Here is a 6,872-nt window from a genome sequence, read left to right as displayed (position 1 = left end):
GTGATTATGAACATTGTTTATTTTGACAATTTTGTCGTTAAACATATGAACAAGAGCATAACATCCTTTAGAATGATGGGTAGAGCACTGCCATCGAATCTTGGGCCCTGCAAAGCTCCTAGCATTGAATGAATACCCATTTACATAAAGAAGTCTCTTTCCGCGTTGGGAGTTCACGTAGCAGTAGGCAACTGAAAAAAAAAAACAATTTATTGTTATAATGTTTTTTTTTTGTAATTACAGTCGAATCGCCACTAAATGCTGTCCAAAGAAGCTGAATTCAAATAATATATTTAATAATAATGTTCGAGCTAATTTAAACTTTTCCATAGGTCGACCGCCATTAAATTTAATTCGTCTTTAGTACACACAGTCCTAGCTTAATACCGACAAGAATGTGTGAACTCCATAATCCATAGGTTGAGCGTTAGCCTCACGATCCGGAAGTCCCGGGTTCGAATCCTGGTGGGGAAATATCACAAAAAATATTTTGTGATCCCAAGTTTGATTAGGACATTACAGGCTGATCACCTGATTGTCCGAAAGTAAGATGATCCGTGCTTCGGAAGGCACGTTAAACCGTTGGTCCTGGTTAGTACTTACTGATGTAAGTAAGTAGCCGTTAAATGCGCCATGTCAGGGGCCTTTGGCGGCTCAATAATAACCTTGACACCAGGGTTGATGAGGTTGGTAATCCAACTCACGCGATAGAACAGAAGAAGATGGGCTTCAGTTGGCAAGTAAGTAAAGTAAGTATGTCTATCTCTAAAATGTGATCGGATAAAAATAGAAAACGATTTTCTATTTATAAATTATTTCCTAAATCACAGAATAGGTATACACGAATGAAAGATAATATTTTTCTTTCATTGTTAATATAATAAATACAATGATATAATTACAAATATAAATAAATACAAAATAAATACAATGATATGAATTAATTATCATGTTATCATGAGTAGTTATATCTATGAGATATATCGATATACTTACCAACTTATACTACGAAATATTAAATAAAACTAAATATATATTTCTTAAATTTTCACTTTAATAAAATCGCAGCTTACAACTATACCCCAATTGGGGTCGTCAGAGGTACATCCATCGCAAGATGAACTAAGTGATAAGTACGTAAATTCAAAAATGTTACATTGCCCTTCAACAAGTTTATCCATGATTATTACATTTCATGATTTGGCGAACGATTGAAAAATAGGCTTCTGGTCAACTACATACCCGAGATAGATTGAATTGGGTAGTTTCCTAACTAAATAAAGACAGTTTTTTCTTATTATAGCACTTAACCGTGCTTAGGGAAAGTCACAAAGAGAAAATTTTAATCGAAAAAAAGGCGTCGGCTTAATGACTTAATGACACGCTCATCCCAGCTTGACAAGAGCTGCGGGTTCAAGTCCCGTCCGAGTCGGATTTTTTCGATTTAAATATGTATGTAAATAAAGACAGATTTAAAACTGACAAAAACATTTTCTTTTGTCTATTAAAAATAAATTATAATTTAATTTATTGCAATAAAGAGATAAAAATAAACAGAATGTAAATCCACCACCTTTATATTTAACTTACTTATGAATTTTAATCGAAAAAAGGCGTCGGCTTAATGACTTAATGACACGCTCATCCCAGCTTGACAAGAGCTGCGGGTTCAAGTCCCGTCCGAGTCGGATTTTTTCGATTTAAATATCTATGTAAATAAAGACAGATTTAAAACTGACAAAAACATTTTCTTTTGTCTATTAAAAATAAATTATAATTTAATTTATTGCAATAAAGAGATAAAAATAAACAGAATGTAAATCCACCACCTTTATATTTAACTTACTTATGAATTTTAATCGAAAAAAGGCGTCGGCTTAATGACTTAATGACACGCTCATCCCAGCTTGACAAGAGCTGCGGGTTCAAGTCCCGTCCGAGTCGGATTTTTTTTCGATTTAAATATCTTTGTTAATAAAGACATTTAAAACTGACGAAAAACATTTTCTTATTTCTATTAAGAATAAATTTATAATTTAATATATTGCAATAAAAAGATAAAAATAAACAGAATGTAAATCCACCACCTTTCAATTTTTTTTTCTTTTTCTTTTTTTTATTTTTTTTTTTATTTTTTTTTTATTTTTACTAATTTATGAATTTTAATAAAGAAGAATGTGAATAATCTTTTTTTCGACGACATTAGTAAGTAGTTAGTAGTACTTGGGGAAATCAACTTTGGGCCTCCCGTCTCTTTCATGAATGTGTTCATTGTTAATATCTATAATTATGTCATTAACGGTAATAACGTAACTTTCACTGCATCCTTTGTTGAGGTGCGTCGCGCATCTCCATCTTTTTTTCAACTTCTTGTTCTTTCGAGGGTAGAACGTGTAGCCATCTACTTGAAGAAGCCTATTCCCATGTCGACTCATTACGAAGGAATGCTTGTATTTATCTGAAATATATTAATTATTAAAATATCTACTACATATTATTAATATAAATTTAAAAATCAAATGAATAGATTCAGTACGACCTAACTGATTCACCGAAGTGCGTGTATGAAACCATTGATGAATGTGGAGGAAGCAAAAGAAGTATGTCAGGAACGAAGCAAATGGAATTCCATACTCTCTGCTTGCCCCGGTGGGAAATAGGCGTGAGTTTATGTATGAACGTTATCCCGTTTTCACGGGCAGTAATTTAAACGGGAAAGTAAATTTCGAAATTATTTATTACTGAAATAGATTTGAATCTACACATATTTGATAAATACTGTCTGAGTGGTAAAACCTTTATTCTAATTATTAAAATATCCATTTTATCTATTTGAGGCCTTAGACAAGTGGCAAACTATTATGACAATGATAAAAATTATGTTATAATAGTGACATGGCAATCTCATACATTTTTATAACTGTCACTGTCAATTGTCATAGTCGTTTGCGACTTGGTTAACCCCGTGTCCGTATTTGTCATAATTACATTTATATTTACATGTCATAATAAATGTATGACGTCATGAAATAGCCATTGAAGCCCAGTTGGAAGAACTTGACTGTCACTGTGAGGTCGAAGGTTCAAATCCCAACATCCGCGTAAATCAAAAGATTTTCGAAATTGTTTTCAAATTCATGTTTGGATTATAAAATGCTATGTTTAAGCCCCATATAATAGGGGGCGAACCTATTGCCATTAATCGGGCAGAAATCCTGGAACAAACATGAATTCCAACTCATAAAATGGAACTCGGTGGTTTAAAGCCCGAACCCGTGACGTACAGTCATGAGCAATATAATGTACTCACTTTAGGACTCTGTCGCACTAACATATTTGAAATTTAGTGAGACTTACAGTTTAATTTGTAAAAAAAGATAATGTGACATGGTACCAAAATGTATACATATTAATGCTCGTGACTGTACGATGAAAGTCATGCGTTCTCCGAAAAAGGGGTCGAAAAAGCCCACATTCTTGCAATTCAGAACAGATGAATTGCTACAAACTTGCCAGACACGCTCAGTGGGTAGGCCCGCTACAAGGTGGACCGACAATCAGGTGAAGGTTGCGGGAAGCCGCTGGGTGCGGGCAGCGCAGGACCGATCGTCGTGGAGATCCTTGGGGAGGCCTACGCCCAGCAGTGGTCGTCGTACGGCTGATAATGACGATATGCGCAAATACATTGTTTTAAGTTTACGCGGTTATTATCATAATTAAAACACATAATAACGGGTTCTTACCGCGTTTAAATGGGGACACATGCAACATGGATGAGGATGGCATGGGGGATGGCACTTGCAACAGTGTCGAAATATCGGGAGTCTCATATCCCCATTTAAACGCGGTAAGAACCCGTTATTATGTGTTTTAATTATGATATGCGCAAATGTCAAATTGCAATATTGCTGTCTTAGACGAATTGCTTCGATATGGCCATTTTAACCCCCCAAGGCTATCACGGGTTCGTTCTTTATTTTTAATATTTGTAATAGCTACGTATGAAAATGATTGTTATTTAAAGCGACGATGTGTCCTTTTATTATACGGACAAAAGCACGACATCCTCTAGCATGGTGTGAAGAACACTCCCATTTGACCCTCGGTCCGTGAATTCTTTTTGGAAAGAATGTGTAGCCATCCACGCAAAGTTGCTGGTTGCCTCGTCGAGATGTGACGTATTCGCAGTGAACTGGAAATTTTAAAAAAGTACAACTTGTGAGTACCTAACTGATTTAGATAGGTACTACTAAAAGCATGCTTAAGACGACCACATCTTTCCTTTTTAACCCACTTTTTTATACAGAGTGTTAGTGAAAACACATAATAACGGGTTCTTACCGCGTTTAAATGGGCGGCAAAGAAAGAGGGTAGACAGATATGTCTGCCCGTAGAAAATTATGGATCTACCTACTCCACTCCAATCTCATCAGTCATCCCGTGATCATGGCACTTGCAACAGTGTCGAAATATCGGGAGTCTCATATCCTCATTTAAACGCGGTAAGAACCCGTTATTATGTGTTTTAATTATGATAATAACCGCGTAAACTTAAAACAATGTATAGAGTGTTAGTGAGTGTGAGTGGGATAATTCATATCATAACTGTGAGCTAATACCAAGTGCAATTCTCCGTCGCATTTTTTTTTTCTATTTAATTATTTTCAATTCTATACTTTTGCGATGGAAAATTCCACTTGATATTAACTCAGAATAATGAACGGAATCATCTCCCTCAGTATTCCTTACGATGTCACTAACGCCATACAAGCACGGGTGTTAGGTACATTATGTACTATCATTACAAATATGAAGGCTTTCGCATCCCTAATTTAAGAGCCACGCTCTTGTCGGTGTACCATCCTTCATACTACTTTTTAGAGAAAAATAGAGCAGTGGACTCCCTCTTGCCTTCTGCCCCGCAGTACTCTGTCTGACGCGAGTGGGATGGCGCCCACAGTAGTGTATTTCAAAGCTGCACTAGGACTCCTGTCCTCTGCTTCTGATAGGACTGACAAGTACTGCTACCCCTTCCCTCCTGCATTGCCATACCGATGGCTTCCACCTCCGCCTCAACCGTTGAGGTTCAGGTTGATGGATTTACCAGAACAAAATTGTTCGTAATGGGTGTAAACTAGAACCACCTACTTACTTACCTAATATTCTGAAATAACATAAACATAAAAAGACATAATTTGTCACAAAAATGAGTATTTATTTCACATTTGGATACCCCTGACTTCGTAATGAACGCAGACAATTTTCCATATTAATAAAAAATAATATACTTAACTGTAAAAGCACCCGCACAGTTTTGAACACTTGTGAAGTAGCTGTTCGGACTAAACAAATTTTGTTCATTTTTTGCTTATAATACTTAACTAACGCCGCCTTAAAGTGAACTCAGTAAGCGCCTTTTTGAAAGGCATATTATTTTCGCGGCGACTAAAAACTTAAAGGGCGACTAATTGTTTTGTTACAAATAATTACTTGGCAGCGATTAAATATTATTGCGACAATTATATTAGATGAGCTTCGAAATGCAAGGATTTATAAAAACTCAATAATGGCTGCTACTTTAAGGTAGCAAAAATATTTAACAGGGCCAATGAAATTATAGGTGAGGTATTATAAATAATGACTTGGCGACTAATATTAAGACAGGAGAATTAAAAATATTTTATTGGCAAATATAGGCTTCCATATAAAAATACACTTTCGGGCTGCGATTTGCAAGCACCTAAAAAAATAAAACGGGTACTGTAATTAAGTATTAGGATTCTAATATTTTTGTTTGGGAATCAAAATTTAATGAAAACGGCGCCAAGCGCGCACGCTTAGCAGAGTGCGGGCCGCGGTGCGGGGGGTGGTGTAGGGCGTTATTAGCCAATGGCAAGCGGCGGGCGGTTATCACGGGATGATACGATTGCCTGTTATTGTTTACTTGTAATATTTTCACATAAGTGTCACTATACCGACAACAATAATTCCGTTGTGTTTTGTTGTTGTTGTGTTCCGTTTCCGTTGTGTTCCGTTCCGTTCCGTATGTTTCCGTTTCAACAATTTTTGAAAACAATTTTTACTATTAGCCGAAGTCTCTTTTGAAGTTTTTTTATTCCCTATATGATCTATTTGACATATTTTGGTTAGTTGTGACCATCGACCCCGAAGGGCCGAGAGGCGGCGGTGAAGATTTGATTCGTAACGACAGCAGTCACGGGTGCGAGCGAAGCGAGCACGGAAATTCGCGGCACCCGGACACTGTAGATATAGGGTACGAAGGCTGTATGGCAGGGGGCGAGCAAAGCGAGCCCCCTGCCATATAGCCGAGTGGGTTAGGTTACTTGTGACCATCGAGGCCCGAAGGGCCGAGAGGCGGCGGTGAAGATCTTTTAAGGTCACAGATTTTGAAGGTTTATTAACAGTAGTGTAATGAATGTTCGGCATCATGATATTTGGGACAAAATGTATTTCGGCCAACCCTAACTTCGGAAAATAGTTTTTCCCACAAATGAAACGTCGGAGTAACGAAAAGAACGAATTGTTATTAAGTCAAACGAAACTTAGGCAAACGTGATTTCAGCGAAGTGAAAAAAACCGAAACGAAAATAGTCGAAAAGTTTTCTGTTTAATGAAATTCGGCAGAAAAAACCATCAAACTTAAGATACAAGTATTATCAAGTATTATTATAAACCAATAATATTTTTTGCATGCCAATATTTGCTTTATTTAGACCTCATAAAATGTCGCACATAGTATGTTTTATATGACCATGTGCATATTTTTTCTCACCCCATTTAATTTTATAAACGACCTCATTGTATAATTTATAAAAGCCTATTTTCTATATTTTATCCGCCGTCAAGTTGTC

At 36.4% G+C, this 6,872-nt stretch overlaps 1 long non-coding RNA gene across 1 annotated transcript; it reads right to left on the bottom strand.

The window, feature by feature from the left end:
• Nucleotides 1-2,213: 2,213 nt before the first annotated feature.
• LOC126370187 (uncharacterized) lies at nucleotides 2,214-4,192 on the bottom strand. The gene is made up of 2 exons (XR_007566839.1): nucleotides 4,101-4,192; nucleotides 2,214-2,458 (listed from the first exon to the last, which is right to left on the bottom strand). It is a non-coding gene; the product is annotated as an uncharacterized LOC126370187 (long non-coding RNA).
• Between the last annotated feature and the right edge of the window lie 2,680 nt (nucleotides 4,193-6,872).

The sequence above is a fragment of the Pectinophora gossypiella genome, chromosome 10 (genome assembly GCF_024362695.1).
Source record: "Pectinophora gossypiella chromosome 10, ilPecGoss1.1, whole genome shotgun sequence".
NCBI classification, from domain to species: Eukaryota; Metazoa; Arthropoda; class Insecta; order Lepidoptera; family Gelechiidae; genus Pectinophora; species Pectinophora gossypiella.
Note: the sequence above shows the minus strand (reverse complement) of the source record. Positions and strands in the feature narration are given on the sequence as shown.